Source organism: Narcine bancroftii, chromosome 6 (assembly GCF_036971445.1).
Source record: "Narcine bancroftii isolate sNarBan1 chromosome 6, sNarBan1.hap1, whole genome shotgun sequence".
NCBI classification, from domain to species: domain Eukaryota; kingdom Metazoa; phylum Chordata; class Chondrichthyes; order Torpediniformes; family Narcinidae; genus Narcine; species Narcine bancroftii.
In genome coordinates this window covers 227,066,208-227,082,397 of record NC_091474.1, presented here as the reverse complement: position 1 = coordinate 227,082,397, position 16,190 = coordinate 227,066,208, and the positions used below count along the sequence as shown (strand labels likewise).

Here is a 16,190-nt window from a genome sequence, read left to right as displayed (position 1 = left end):
CTTAACACTCTTCCCCCCCTCACCCAAATAAATGCTTTGTTAAAATAACATACCAGTAGCACTTAAACTAAACTACAATAAATACGTGGTGCTCCTATACTAATGGTGAGGATTATTTACACTATGAAGTAAGTATGAAATGATCAACCGCAAAGTCACTGTACATAGTCTTAGAGTCATTCTGGAGGACGTTTCTCCCTCCTTGGTCATCACAGAGCAGTAGATTCTGTCAGAGCACTTTGTGACTTCTCCGGACTCTTTTCCTTTTGGTGGCAAGGATTGTGAAGTTTGTCTTTGGTGTACCCCATCCATGTTGTTGAATTGGACATAACGTAGGACTTCTCGGTTGAGATGTGGCCTAATTTCTCGTCGATATTTATGGAAAGTTAATAGCAGAATGAGCCCAGGGAATCTCAATGGGATCGTGAGCAGTAGGCGTGGCTATAGGATCATCCACTGCTTTCAGTTGGTCAATGTGCCATTCTATATTTTAGTTCCCACCAGTATAAAATAAGAAGAACAGAGACAGATTTTTTTAAGAATAGCCCCTCTCACCTACGGCTTCCTACTGTTCTGGTAGTCTTGTATCAGTACTGGTTCTCCCACTTCTATAGATAGATTTACTTGGAGACATGGATTGTTCTATTTGAAGGCCGATGTACTGTAGAAAGTATTGTTTTTAGGTTTTATCCAAACATAAATTTAGCTGGTGTTCATTTGGTGGCAGAGCGTGGCATATTTCTATATCCTAACAGGAAATCTATAATTTTGTGATTCCATGTTACGTTTTGGAGTTTCTTAGTTATCATGGCCTTCTTCAAAGTCTGTACAAAAAGTTATGCTTTCCCATTAATGCTTGATGGTAGTCTGACAAGATGTGTCAAATACTGTTATTGCTTAGGAATACTTTAAAAACCTCTGATATAAATTGTGAACTATTATCGGAAATGAGTTCAATAGGTAATCCATGTAATGCAAATAAACTTTGTAGTTTTTCAATTGTCTGGTCTGTTGTTGTTTTTCTCATGTATGATACCACTGGCCATTTAGAATGTGCATCAACAACAATGAGGAAGTTTTTTCCCATTAAAAGACCAGCAAAATCAATGAGATTCCTGTGCCTTGGTCATGATGGCTATTTCCATGGGTGAGCTTCAGCTTGTGGGGCTTTGGGTTGTTTATCTTGACAAATGCCACATTTTCTTACTGTCTGTTCAATATCAATGCTTCTGGACGTCGTCCTGGTGCACTGGGATCTGGCAGTAGCCCTTCACCAGATCGATTTTGGAAAAAATCTGGGCACTTTGTGTGAGATGGGGTATCTGTCTGGTAGTCTCTGCAGGGGCGCCAGCTGCCAGAGTTCTTTCGGACCACGTGTAGTGGCGAAGCGCTGTTGGAATGGCGGGAGATCCCCAATTCCTCCATCGTGGCAAACTTGGCCTTGGCTTGGAGGAGCTTATCTTGGGGCAGTTGCCATGGCTGCACTTATACGGGTTGTCTGGTGGTCTCAATGCGGTGTTGCACGCCAGGTGCTGGTTCCGCATTATGGAAGCTTGGCCAGTAGAGCGGGGAAGTCGGCGAGCAGTGCGATGTACTCGCTTTTGTTCGAGAGCGTAGACTCCCAAAGCTCGGAAAGTGTGTTGGCACAGTGAGAGGGGGAAATCCTGAAAGGTGGTGGCATTAACCAGCCGACATCAGTTGAGGTTGACCAGGAGTTCGCTCGCCCAAAGGAAATCCTCTCCTAGGAGAGGCTGGCCTACTTATGTGACGGTATAGTTCCACCTGAAAATGGCATTCCCGGTGTGAATGGTCACGTAATGTGTTTTATAAGTGGAGATGGATGAACCGTTGGCAGCCTGTTGGGGGTAAGCCTCTGGCATTGTTCTTCCACTCAAAGAACGTGGGAGGAACTAGGTTGATTTGTGCACTGGTGTCTATCAAGAATTCCCGCTGGCCAAAGGTAAAGCAGGACTTTTCTGGTGCCAACTGCCAAGGCCACTAACGGTGGCCGGCTTTCTCATTTCCCTGCATCGGACTGGGTTTGCTGCCTGAAAAGGAGCAGGGCGGTACACACCGCTGGGCATTGTGGCGCCGTGCAGTGGTAGTAGCAGTACCCTGCTGTTTTGTCGCTGCAGTCACCACATTGTGGCTGGACTGCTGCAATGGTCACCTTGGGGGCGCACGAGGTGGCCGAAGTTTGTGCTGTTGCTCCCACTGTATAATGGGCTGCACGTGGATGGAGTCGAGTTGCAGAGTACGGAAGAGCCGGTCTGCTTCTCTCGCCGCAAATTGCGGTTCGGCAAAATCCATGCTGGAGATGGCAGCAGCAAAGTGGACTGGCAACTTGGAAAGGAAAAGGGCCTCAAACAGGAAGCACTTTGTGTGTCCATCTGCAAGGGCCACTAGCTCCTGCATCAGTTCTGAGGGGTTGTGATCACCTAGGCCCTGCGTGTTAAGCACGTGAACAGCCTGTTCATGCTGGCTAAGTTCAAATGAATCAAGCAAAAAACTGTTTAAGCATCGTGTACTTGCCATCCATGGGTGGGTTGTTGACAAATGGGGTGACATTCACTCCTGTGACAGAGTCCAGGGCGCTGACCACATGCCAGAACTTCGGCTGTTATTCCTCACAGGGCGAACTGTGATTCTGCAAGTTGCAGCCAGCTATGTGGCTGGTTTGTCAAGAATGGCGGAAAGTGGACGCTTATGGTGTAAACTGCCACAGGAGATCCATTGGTGGCAGCCGCTTGGGCTGTGGACGACTTGGCAGGATTCATCTTGCTGCGAATTGTGAGTTCTAAAACCGTTAAAATCTGTTCAGGGTCACCACTGCCAAAGGCAGAGCTGCTGAAATAAATGCTGTCCACACTAAGCAAGTAAACCAGTAACTACCGTTTATTCAAACCGTGTGCATTCCTTCCTTTTTAGGGGAGGTGACAGGTTCACGAGAGTGATGTCATAATGCTGCTATGAGGCTTGGTTGTTTCCCTGGCAACGCGCTCCTGCAGCCTGGAACTTCTGCACGGTGGGTGGAAAACTCCTGTACCCTGCTGCACTGGCTGTTCACTATGGCGATTCAACCCATCGTGTGTGGGGTTGACCCGGCCCGCTACACCACCATAAATACACACTTGTCCTGGTGCAGACAGACGTTTGCTTGTTGTAATCGGGTTAGGACCTTTTCTGGTTTGGACAGGTGTTCAGAGTCATCTCGACTTGTAATTATAATGTCATCGAGTTACATCCTATATAATTCCATGTAATAATTTGTCCATGGCTGCTTGAAATATTGCTGGGGCTGCTAATATTCTGTATGGTATTGGGGCATAGGTGAATAACCCTAAGTGAGTATTTATTGCCACATATTTCTTTGAGTCTTCATCCAATTCTATTTGTTGCTATGCTTGTGATAAATCCAGCTTGGTGAATTTCTTTCCCCTGTTCAAGCCTGGAAAAATTCCTTCACTCTGGGCGTAGGATGTTCTGGTATCTGCCTGGTTAATGGTGACTTTGTAATCACCACAAATTCAGATTTCTCTGTTGGCTTTTTGAATTGGCACAATAGGAGCTGCCCAATCACTGTATTGGATTCTTTTTAATATTCCATTGTCTTTCAATCTGTTAAGTTCTGCTTCATTCTTTCCTTTTATTGCAAATGGTACCATTCTGGTCTTAAAAAACTTTGGGTCATCACCTGATTTCAGGTGTAATTTCACCTGGACTCCTTGGATTTTTCCTAGGCCTTTTTCAAAAACCGTCGGGTACTTCTTGAGAACTTCCTCCAGTTTTGGCTTGCCCTTCTCTTCCACACACAAGTTCATTATGGATCCAATTTCCATCCAATCTGGTTGAATGTGTGATAGCCAGTTTCTTCCAAACAATGCCAGCCCCTTGGTGTCCACGATGAAGAAGGGTAACCTTTTTGGTATTTGTTCTTTATATTTCTCGTTTACATTGCATTTTCCAAATACCTTGAGTTTCTCCCCTGTGACTTTTGTAACACCATGTTGGCCTCTTTAATGATGAGATGGAATAGCAGTTATTGTTTTAAAACTTATAGCATTAGTGAAACTGCTGGCCCTGTATCCAACTCCATTTGAAGAGATTCGTTGATATTCACCTTGATGTAGAATTTTGATTTTCTATCCCTTAATCCCACTGTCTGGTCTTCCTCTTGAGTCATTTGTTTCAGTGCTGGGGCTTTCATCCTTCTCCACCATTCTTACTCTGGTGGGACACCTTTCGTATCTTGGTCCTTTCTTTTTAACCTTTTTTACTTTTGCAGCCTTTGCTTCTGCAAGGCTGAGAACCTGCTTGTGTTTTAGAATTCCACCGAGAAGCCAGAGATGCAGTTATCTGACGAAAGGACATCTGTGTACCAAGAACATTTAATCTTCCTGCTTGTTTTGGTCACAGACTGTCAGAGGCCTAGCCTTGATGCAAAATAAACCATTGTATTCAAAGTGATGAGCTGAAAATTATGTTTTTCATTAGAAGCCTAGCATGCTAGCTTGCTCGCTTATCTTTCTTGCTGTGCTTGGAATAGGGGCTTGGGTAAGCAGTTTTTGGGTAATATAAGCCATGGTCCTGCTGCTGAAGTTTGAGACTCTCCGAGATGTGGCAACATCTCCCAGCAAGAAGAAGAACTTCTAGAGTTCAACCAACGTCCCGGTCAGGGGAGTGGAGAAGCTGCTACCGACGCCCTGACAACCTACTACAAGTGTGCAGTCGTTGCCTCGCTTCGGCAGTTGGGACCAGTCCAAGCTTTGATAAGTATAGTTGGGAAGGGCTTGCATATTGTAGTGTGAAATCAGCTTTTGAATTTGTAATAAACATTTGTATAATCTGAACTGCTCTCGGTGTGTGTGTCTATTTTCTTTCGGTCGCTCAAACACTGTGACCAATCTAAAATGAACAAAGTGTGAGGTACAATTGGCACTGTGAGCAGGATTGGTCTCAAGATGTTTCGCCGAAAGAAGTGAGCCCTGAGCAGTTCTTGATTCTAGGATGGACTTCCAAAGACGATAGGTTTGGTATGTTAGCCAATACCCTTTCTTTGTTGGGACCACCCATTAGTTGGGATGAGAAGTTAGACCCATCAAGTGCACCTCTGGGAGAGCGGGTTGCCACTCTTGGATGTTCCAGAGGATTTTCAGTCTGATAATGGCTCGCACTTCTCCGGGAAGGCAATCTGTGATTGGGCAAATGACAACGGTATTTTATGGGTCCACCATATTCCTTATTACCCGCAGGCTGCTGGGTTAGTTGAACGAATGAACGGCTTACTGAAGGAACAAATTCGTTTGTTAACACCATGGGGACCCTGAAGGGGTGGTGCCATGTGCTGCAGCAGGCAGTCGAGAATTTGAATCATCGCCCTTTAAAAGGAAGTACACCTTTCCACCGACTTCTTCACGCTTCTGAATTACAGCCTATTCCAGAGGAAAAACAATCATTGCCCCCCACTCCCGAACTAGAGAATGCCGGACAAAAGGTATGGGTGGCACCACCAGGTAGTGGCCCTCCTGTAAAAGGGGAAATAGTGACACCTGCCCAGGGTAACACTCGGTGGGTAGCTATTGAGGGACAGGATGATTTAGTCTGTTTAAACACTGAACTGCTCTCGGTGTGTGTGTCTATTTTCTTTCGGTAGCTCAAACACTATGACCAATCTAAAATGAACAAAGTGAGAGGTACAAGTTTATCCAAGACAATCATATGCTAAATTAAGTGTTTTTTTTAACTTAGTAATTGTTGTGTAGCACTGCAGTCTGTTAAACCCATTACCAATCAGTCTCTTAATTCTTTGTTTAAGAATTCACCAAACTAACTGTGTAATTCAGCCAAAAATTTGTTTACTGATTCTCCCGTTCTTTGTTTTTATAAAATCTTTGTCTTTCTGCCATAACAGGTGGTTTGGACTTAGATGTGCCCCTATTATAGTACACAACTCTGCATAAGTTTTTGTTTCTGGTGTTTCATTTGCTATTAGAGATTTTATCAGTTGAAATGTTTTACTTCCCACTTGGACTGTTTTGATTAAAAGGTGTAGTGTCAGTAAATATTGTGGGCAACACAGTGATGATCAAATCTTTCAACATAAGGCTTTCTTCAGAATCCATGATCTGTGACTCCGCAATCTTGAGGCTTTGTTCTTTTCTTTTGGTTCTCTGTGTCTGAGTTTGTGGGGTCCACTGTGGATGTTGCGTTTCCTTTTTAAATCTTCATGCGAACCTCTGGAGCATCCAGGAGGTCCATTTTGATCCTCCTCGCCAATCTGTCATGTATTTGAGGTTTAGAGATACACTGCACATGGAGACGTGATGCTTCATTCATTGTTTAATACAAATGTAAAATCTTTCTCCACAGTCCACAGTTTATATGAGTGATGATGTCATACGCACGCAGACATATATAAAATGTGTTTTCATGACTAATAATGGAGGCAGAATCAATTGGAGCAGGTTTAGTATCTGAACATAAAGGCTGTAGTGCAGTGGTTCTCAACCAGTGGGCCATAGCCCATTGGTGGTCCACAGGGTGTTTCCACGTGAGTCTTTAAAAATGTTAAATACTTTAAATTAGGTAGATATGTTTCTTGCTGAGCTGCCTTTGTCCTGAAAATATTGCTCAGTCATTACCACTAGTTGGCCATGGCATGTTAGGCCAGAGCCAGGTGGGCCTTAGAATGATAAAGGTTGAGTGCAATATAGGGAGATCTGCATATCAGGAAGTGATACTAAAAAAATTCATGTTTCATTGTTCTAAAATGACAACTTCTCATTATTTCATCTAATTCCATTATGATCTTGTACATCTACATTAAATTTTACTCTCAAACCTCTTTTCATGATGAAGAACAAATCAGTTGCACCAGTTTAACTTTATAATTGAAATCATTTATGCTTGAAGCCAGTCTAGTAATGTGTTTTTCTACTTGTTATAAAGACAAATATATTGTGAAAGATGTGTATGAATGCTGTCGGGTGCAAAAATGCTGTTCTCCAGCATTTATTATTCAGGGACCTATGGATTTTTAAATGGTTGCAAGATGGCAACTGATGCACACATGTACACATATTATTGTATGACAGTAAAATACAAAAAGCCCAAACATTTTTAGTTTCTTCAGGATTGATGCAATGATCACTTTCTCCAAGGTAGCATTATCCTACTTTGATTGATATTGAAATTATATTGCTAATGGGCTAAATCTTGCCGATAACGTAGTGGTTCCATACTGATTGCTGGCATTCACCTTCTCAGGTGTGAATGCAAATCCCTAACATGCTGACAGATTCCAGAATATAGAAGGGGAGTTGATGGCCAGGGATGATCAGGCATGATCTTATTGAATGGTGGGGAGTGGGGGAGGGGTAGTCTCCTGCTCCTATTTTACAGTAGGTCCAAAAATCTGAACTGCACATGGATTGGGTCAGACTGGAATATTGGATTTTCTGAATTCTTGCAAAGTGCTTTTAAAATTTAAATTTAAGGGAGAATAAAGAAGAGATGAACAGGTAAATTTTGTAAGTTTATTCATTAGCAGATACAGCATGTTTCATTTATCAAAAAGAGGAGTTTTAAAGAAAAATAAAGTGGTCACTCGTTGCAGTTGTGTTTCTGTGGCACTTACGCATGCACACACGCACACAAAAAGCTGCTAAATTTAAAAGTTTGAGAGTTTTCAAAAAGTCTGGATTCTCGGTGGTCCAGATTTTTGGTCTTCTACTGTCTTCTATATCGTGTTAGCATAGTCCACCACTGGTCTGGGGCATTAAAACAGAACTGAAACTTTTAACACTCGAAAGCTATTAAAAGTTTTGAAAATTAAAAATTAATTTAAAATGTTTGTCTTTAAATGACCTAAAATGACTAAATAACATTACTGCAGCTTAAATAACTGGAAACATTAAAACTTCCTTTACCCTCGCCTTTCTACTTCATCACCCTTGATCAAGACTGAGAATGCAGAGAGAAGTTAGCTAGTATATAGAGTCCACACATCCAAGGACCTATTCTGACAATAACATCAGGGGAAACATGAAGAAGGCACACCAATGCCTCTCTTTTCTAAGAAATCTGAGAAAATTTGGCAAATATTCTATCAAACCTCGACTGTTGTACACAGACTTCTTTGCTTCACAGCCTGATTTGGTCATTAGAGAGCCTCGAAACACAGAACGCTGCAGAAAATAGCACACATTGTCATATCCATCATAGGCTCTGATTTCCCATTTATTTAGGACAAATGTCTTCAAGAAGGCAGCCAAAATCATAATGGACTCATCACCCTGGTCATAACCTCATCTCGCTGCTACTTTTGGGAAGAAGATACAGGAGCCTAAAGTCCAGCATCTTTAAGTTCAAGAACATTTATGACCTTTTTCTGTATGGGAATAATTTAATCTATACCATCGTAGTAGTAAAATTTTTTTTATAAAACATACCTGTTTGGCTGCAGCAAGTTAAGAAATTTGGTGCACATGTACATTGTACCATGTGCATGACAATAAACACTCATTCTCATAATGAGGATAGGATGGGAGGGGTTAAACAGGGCCCAGTTGAAGATTGGTAAACCAGGGAGGGTTGATGGATGACAGATGATGAGGAGGATGAGGGATGGAGTTGTGTGATAGATACAGTTGATTGGCAGATGCCAGGCAATGGGAGTTTAAACTTTAAAATGCAGATTCTGCAAGAAGTCTGTGAAGACGTTGTTGACATTGTTTGAGTATCACCATAGAAATATATTCTTAGCCAAGGTCTGTCTGTCTGTCTCTCTCTCTCTATGCATGTTTACGATAAAACAATTCCATTTTAATTTTCTTTGGTTCTGCAAAGATGGAAGGACTTGAATTAGTCCGAAAACTTGTATTAACCATTATAATGATCGTTTTAAGCATTGTTTAATTTATCATAGTTTTAGTACTGTATAACAAAGTTGTAATAATATGTATTGATATAAGGTTTAATAAACTGTGAAAAATTCAACTCAACTTTAGTACAGACTATATGAACAAGTCATAAACGACGACATTTAAGTCTCTCCAAGCGATGATAAAGGAAGATAGTTATAATAGGGAGAGAGAGGCAAGAGTAAAAATAGGAATCAGGTACAAGAAGGTTCCGGAGGTCTGGAATATTGCAAGGGTCAGTCAGCTATTTAAAAAGGGTGGGAGGCAGCAGAAAAGAAATTATAAACCTGTTAGCCTGACACTAGTGGTTGGGAAGTTGTTGAAGTGCAATGTCAAGGATGAGGTTATGGAGTACCTGAAAGTACATGACAAGATGGGCCAAAGTCAGCATGGTTTCCTTAAGGGAAAATCTTGCCTTATAAACCTATTGCAATATTTTTAGGAAACCACAAGAAGGCTGGACAAAAGTAATGTGATGGATGTTGTATATTTGAACTTTCAAAAATTGCTGTTTGGCAGGAAACAGAGAGTGGGAATAAAGGGATCCTATTCTGGTTGGAAGTTGTATGTTAGTGATTTGGATTGTGGAATAAATGGGTTTTGTGGCCAAGTTTGCAGATGATACTAAATTAGGTAGAGAGGCAGGTAGTGAGGAGGAAATAGAAAGGCTGCAGAAAGACTTGGATAGATTAGGAGAATGGGTAAAGAAGAAGCACTTTGGTACAAGGAATAAAAGGGCAGACTATTATTTGGATGGGGATAAAAGTCAAAATTCAGAAGTGCAAAGAAACTTTGGAGTCCTTGTGCATGATACCCTAAAGGTTAAGCTCCAGGTTGAGTTAGTGGTGAGAAGGCGAATGAAGTGCTGGCATTCATATCTGGAGAAATAGGATACTAGGACAGGGATGCAATGTTGAGGTTTTGTAAGGCTTCAAAAGAAACACAAGACACTGGATGCTGGAATCTGAAGCAAAAAAGAAATAAACCGTGCACATAATGAGTTAATTAGGTACAATAAAAACAGTGATATTCAAACCTTTTTCTTTCCACTCACATAACACCTTAAGCAACCACTTATGGCATAGGGATTGCTTAAGATGGAATATGAGCTTAGTGGAGCAATTTGAAAACCACTGGTGCATACCAATTTCCCCTTTAAGATTGTGAAAAACCAATTAAAGTATCTTGGTACAGAGTTACAAAGAATCATAAATCCCTTCTTTTTAAAAAAAAATTCTTATATTATTAAAACAAGTGAAACAGTCTTTAACACAATGGTCACCCATCTCTTTATCAGTCGTATTAAAATGAATATTTACCTAAATTATACCTTTTCCAGTCTATACCAATTTTTATTCCTAAATCATTTTTTGATTCATCTGATTTTATTATATCATCCTATAAATGAAGGGGTAAGCCCCCTCATCTAAACAAGGTTCATCTTCAAAAACCTAAAAGGAACAGAGGCATGGCTCTACCTATTTTTAGATTTTATTACTGGGCAGTCAACTTTGTGTTTTGGTTACATTTTCATAATCGACTGGACAGCCCAGCTGAAATGTGCAAAAATAATTTCCATTCCAGCACTTCTTGGATCCTCACTTCCCTTCTTTTTAAATAAATCATTTGATAATCTTATTGTCAGGCATACTGTTCTAAGTTTGGTTGCTGGACTTTATGGTTTTTCTCTTTCTTGCCCTATTTTATCCAATCATTTTTATCAACCTTTACAAGATTATGTTTTTCTTGATTGGTTTAGGTTAGTTATTGAACATTTCAAAAATCTTTTCATTGATAATAGGTTAGCATTATTCGAACAGCTTTCTAAAAAGTTCAGCTTAGCAAATTCTCATTTTTTTTCAGATACTTGCAAATTAGACATTTTGTTCAAACTCACATACTGGATTTTCCTTGGACACTTGATGTGAATATTGTTGATGTGACATTAAGGCAACAACTTTATCGTACAGGTTTAATATCCATTCTCTATGATAAGCTAGTGGGTTTTAGACATACCCCATGAGTTAAAATTAAAAATGCCTGGGAATAGGATTTAAACCTGACATTATCAAACGAAGTTTGGGATCTAATTTTTAAGTTGGTTAATACTACTTATGTCCCTCTTATTGCTTATTACAATTTAAAGTTGTGCATGAGGCTCATATGTCTAAAGTTAAATGATCTTGTATCTATTCAGATTTAAACCCTGACCGTAATAAATGTAAAAGAGAAGAGGCCTCTTTAATTCATATCTTTTGAACATGTCCTAGCCTTGAAAAATACTGGAGGGAGGTATTTCAAACTCTATCCTTAATTTTAAATGTAAATTTAGAGCCTAGTCCTCTGGTTTCTCTTTATGGAACAGCTGGAGAAGATGATATTCCTTTTAAACGCCGTATTCTGTCTTTTGCATCCCTTCTGGCTAGACATGCAACGGTGTTCAGATGGAAGGATGTTGCTCCAACCACTCATGCTCAATGGTTGAGGGACATTATGTCCTGTTTCAATTTAGAGAAGATATTATTCAATTAATAATTCAAATATAAAATTTCAAATGTTGTGGGGACCATTTTTGAATGATTTTCATAACATCTAGACAATATTATTTTTGAATTTTTATATTTTCTGTTTTATTCTATGAATGAAGTACATATTTTCTTTAGTCATACACCTTGGGTTAGTGAGTAGGGTTTAGAATCACACTATATGTGGAAAAATCTTTTTTTTCTCTTTTTGGTATCATTTTGAATGATGGTTCTGTGTGATTTATAGCTTGATGAGTTATCTAATGTTATTAATATTAAGGTATGTATTTATAAATATTTTGTATATGCATGCTTATTTTTGAATTCAATAAAAATATTTAAAAAGAGCATCTTGGATTATAGATGGGCAGAGATCAAATGTGGCAGGGAACGGGCTGGTGTGTGAGCAAAACTTCCGAACAAGGTTTGGGGTGAAGGCCATTTAAAAACATGTTGCAAGTATCTCCGACTGCAGCAGCTTGAACCGATGGTGTTTCAGCTGGGGCTGGTCTCACTGTGGTACGTCCATGAAGGTCTAAGACTTGGTCGGTGGGACATTGAGGGATGTCACGTTGCAGAGTGTGCAGTAGAAGTGTGTGGACTCCAGCCAGGCTAGGAAGAGTAAACAGCAAGTCAAAGGATAACCTAAGTCCAACTTGCACACAAATGGATTTTCTCCTTAGGTTGCTGGTGTGGGCAATGGTGGCTGGGGAGTGCAGCCAGAGCCAGCACTGCAAAACCTCAAGTGGCTCAGCTGCACCTAAAGGAAGTAGAGGAAAATGAGAGAGCAATAGTGAAAGGGGATTCATTCATTAATGTGTACTTCAGAAACCATGGATGAGATTCTGGGATCGCATACTAGAGACACATGACCATTGATACTGGAATCTGAAGCAAAAAATGAAACAGGAATGTAACAGGTCAGGCAGCATCTGCGGAGGGAAAGAGTTGGTCAATATTGAGACTCTGCATCATGACTGAGAATATGGAGGGGAGATTGCCAGTATAAAGAGGTGAGAAGGAGGGGTGAGCCAGGGCCCGGCAGATGATAGGTGGAACTGGGTGAGATGGGGATGATGGAGCCAGGTGAGGGGGAGAAGTGGAGGAAGTAGAGGCAGAGGATGGAAGGTGACATGGAGACAACGAAGAGCTATAGGATCTGGAATATAATTAAAAGTAGGAAGGTGTCAAGTGGAACTCAATAAGGGAGAGATGAAAAGTAGATGAAACAAGTTGGAGGAAGGGTTAGGTGACCCAATAGGTTTAATGTTTAACTTAGAGATACAACAAGGTACCAACCCCTCTGGTCCACAACCCTGCGCCACCCAAAATACACCCACGTTACTAAACCTGTACATCTTTGGAACGTGTGAGGAAACCAGAGTATCAGAGGAAACTCAATGTACTCGAGGAGAACATATAAACTCCTTACAGACAGCAGTGGATCCAAACCTGAGTTGATGGCACTGTAATAGCATTGATAACAGCTACACTAACCATGCTGTGGATGATAAGCAGATGGAAACATGGGGAAGGGGAAAGAAACTGAGTTATAAGGAGCTGGGGGGAAGGGGGTGTAAAGAAGGAAGCGGACATGTGAGAACCTGGGTGGATCAGAAGGAAAGGGAAGATATTGGGAGAATTCAGTGTTTGACCCATTGGATGGCATGCTCCCATGCAAACAATTGTGTAGTTCTACACTGCCTCCTTGGTGCCAGGTCCAGATCCAACACTGAATGACGGTATAAAATCCTGAAGTGGAGTGTTAAGAACCTGAAGTTGGGGGCCTCATTGGTAGATAGAGGGATCAGGCTAGGGAATGTTATTGTATATTGTCAGAGAAAGATAGTACAAAAATAGTTATGCTTCAGTTATGAAGGGTATTGGTGAGATCAGATCTGGAATATTGCATGCTACTTTGGTGCCCAAAAAGATCAAGATGATGTGCCTCAATGACTATTGGTTGGTGGCACTGATGATGAAGGGCATTGAGAGGTTAGTGATAGACCCCATCGGCTCCAATCTCAGGAAAGACCTGGACCCCTTCAGTCCGCCAATCGCCACGACAGGTCAGAAGCAGATGCCATTTTGCTACCTTCCACTCTGCACCACAGCATCACTTATGTCATTGACTACAGTTCAGCATTCAGCACCATCAGACCAGCAGAACTCATCTCCAAGGTAAAGGGCCTGTGACTCTATCCATCCCTCTGCAACTGGATCCTTAGCTTTCTCACCAGCAGAACCTAATCAGTGCAAATTAGCAACATCACCTCCTCCATGCTGACCATCAACATGGGCACCCCCAGGCTTAGTCCCTTGTTCTACTCAACTAAGTTCTACTCCAACCCAAATGCTCTGATGACATTACCATTGTTGGCCGAATAACTGGAAATATGGAGTCAGAATACAGAATGGAGAACAGGAATCTGGTTGATTAGTTCTAGTACAACAATCTTGCTTTCAACATCACCAAATCCAAGAAAGAAGGGCTGTTATATATCTTTACCTCTTTTGGATGCTGCATGATCTGCTGTGTTCCTCCAGCATCTGTGTTCTAAATTAAGAAGCTGATTGTCAGTTTTAGGAAGGAGAGGCCAAGGGACCACGAACCTGTCTGTGTTAAGGTGGAGAGGTTAGAACCAACTATTTCAGAAGCTCTCCCTGGAGCCAGCACATTGAGGGAACCATGAAAAAAGTATACCAAAACCACTAAGGAGTCTGAGGAAATTTATCATGTCGTCAAATACTCCATCAGACTCTACAGATGCACTGTGGAAAGTATACTGACTGATTGCATCACAGCCTGGTTTAGTAATTCAAGTGCCCAGAAACACAGAAGGCTGCAGAGATTGTAAATGTAGCCAGATTCATCACCCATCATTCACTGAATGCATCTATGTGAGGCGCTGCCTTAAGAAGGCAGCCATCGTCATCAAGGACCCCCCAACACACTGGCCATAATCTCTCCTCATTGCTACCTTCAGGCAAAAGTTACAGAAGCCTGAAGACCTCGGTTCAAGAATAGCTTCATTTCAACAACCAACAAGCTCTTGAACCTCTCTTATCTCACTAATCGGGAACTGCTCATGGAACCACAGAAGTACTGTCTGTACTAATGCGGTCACTTTTTTTTGCAGTAGGATAACTGAATATTTGTCTTTTTTTTTTGTCTCTTTAAATGAACTATCATATATGCTCATGTAATACCTGTAGTCAAATTTTTTGAACTAATTTTTAGGGTAGAATTTAGGGAATCAACTATTGGACACATACCACTTTTGACTGTGGTAAGTACCTTTGCTGTTTGAGGTGTTGGGAGCTCAGGTGGGCAGCCGGGACTAGATGGTGTCCGCATTCGGGGCGTTGGTAGCTCAGATGAGCAAGCGACTAGGGACTAGGAAGGGTCTGCGGTCGAGGCGTTGAGAGGTCCAGTGGCGGGCGGCCAGAGCCAAAAATAGGGTGGGGGGGTTGACTTTTTCATGTGATATATATAGAAAATAGCAGACTTTTGGGCCAAAAATAGGGGGATTGACTTTTACATGCTACAACTATTACATAAGTATATACGGTAAGTATTCTATTGTAGTTGTTTTGTAGGTTATTTTTAACAAAGTACCTGTTCAGCTGCAGCAAGTAAGAATTTCAGTTCATATTATGCCCGTGTAGGCATGAGGGTCCAAATACTCCTAAATTGTATGTTTGTAGTAATGAAAGATAAGGAAAAGGTTTATAACAAGAAAAAAAGTAAGTTTGAGAATTGGATACATTTTAAAATTTAACAAAAGATGACCAATAAGTTGATAAAGAAAGACAAAACAGAATATGAGGCAACTAGCAAGAAATCCAAAAGTGGATTGTAAGATTTTTGTGTTTGTAAAAGGCTTGTGAGGACAAATGTCTGTCCTTTACAGGCAGAGACTAGAAAACAATGGAGGCACTGCCAGAGCTGCTGTTACACGTAGTGCAGGGAGCTGAGACATAGTGCTCCCACAGGGTTCAACTGCCCAATCCATCTGCTGTCAGCTCCATGGAGGCTTTAAACAGCCTGTCAATAGAGTGGTTGTAGTGACCTGCGTCATGGGCCGACACAGGAAATGGCCGTCAAATGTGGCGACCGGCAAAGGATCGTGTGGGCTGAAACACCCATTTCCATAGGCCGCTGGCAGAGCAGTGGAACTGGCCAATCACTATTGGCGGATCGCAGAGGGCCCATTCGGGCCCAGGGCATCAGAGGTTACCAATCAGCAGATGGTCTGCTCAAGCCACGCCCTGGTGGTGATGCGGCCGAGCTGACTATAAAAGGCAGAGGTGCCACTGAATAAACTCAATGTTAAATACACTGTCCTGGTGTGCATGTCTTTCTTCTCCTGTGGTTTTGAGCTACAGCCTTGTGCTATAACTGAGAGCTATAACCTAGCTGTAGCCGTAGCGACCTCATTACATGGTTTTATTGGAAAATCCCACGACCATGGGGTCTGGCCCAAGATGGTGGCGCCTGTGATCGGCAGCAGCCATGAGGGGTTGCACACTGGGGAGCAGAGAACTGGTGCAGGGCATCAAGAAATGGGGAGAACATGTCCATTTGAGAAAGAAGAACAGAGGAGACGACCCATGGGATGGTGACCATGGCAGTGGACCAGTGAGGGGTTTTGAAACAGGCTGAGGGGTGCTGCTGACTGGGATTCACACCAGGCTACGGATTGCTGGACACTAGCTTGGAACTGAGATGCAAGGACGTGCC

The 16,190-nt window shown here is 41.7% G+C and overlaps 1 protein-coding gene across 3 annotated transcripts in view; it reads left to right on the top strand.

The window, feature by feature from the left end:
• LOC138737099 (cyclin-dependent kinase 19) overlaps positions 1–16,190 on the top strand; it is a 238,675-nt gene that overhangs the window by 209,007 nt on the left and 13,478 nt on the right. The window lies entirely within an intron of this gene.